The sequence below is a fragment of the Microtus ochrogaster genome, unplaced genomic scaffold, assembly GCF_000317375.1.
Source record: "Microtus ochrogaster isolate Prairie Vole_2 unplaced genomic scaffold, MicOch1.0 UNK26, whole genome shotgun sequence".
NCBI lineage: Eukaryota > Metazoa > Chordata > Mammalia > Rodentia > Cricetidae > Microtus > Microtus ochrogaster.
The window spans coordinates 1142992-1143423 of NW_004949124.1; the positions used below are offsets into that span (position 1 = coordinate 1142992).

At 47.9% G+C, this 432-nt stretch overlaps 1 protein-coding gene across 2 annotated transcripts in view; it reads right to left on the reverse strand.

Annotated features, from left to right (window-relative positions):
* Positions 1 to 432, reverse strand: part of Slc30a6 (solute carrier family 30 member 6) — a 28690-nt gene that overhangs the window by 4527 nt on the left and 23731 nt on the right. The gene's annotated exons all lie outside the window — the stretch shown is intronic.

Here is a 432-nt window from a genome sequence, read left to right on the forward strand (position 1 = left end):
TAAAGCCTGTTTGTTCAGTCCTGACCCAGGCTGCCCCACTCCTTGAGCCAGGTGCAGCCTGCTCTGGGCTTTACCATGCTATGGTTTTGTTTGTGAACAAGGTAGATAGGTTTGTGAAAATCATTTGTGGTGCCTGCTTTCCTCCGTAGGATGTGTATGTCCATGTTAGCTGTGTCTCTGCCTGGCTCCTCTTCTAACAAACCTCTATTTGAGTGTAGGCTGTCAGTAAATTCCAGCACCAAATACAGCCAAGGGGACAGGGGTAACAAAGACATAGGCAGGGCCAGGGTTCAGGCTGGGACATGCATCCAGCTGTGTTGGAAAAGTGGCCTTTGGGACTGACAACCAAGAACTGAGAACAGCGTCAACATCCTAACCAATATTTCTTCTTCATTAGCAGGTGGAACTTTCTTACACACTAAGAAGTCAGGT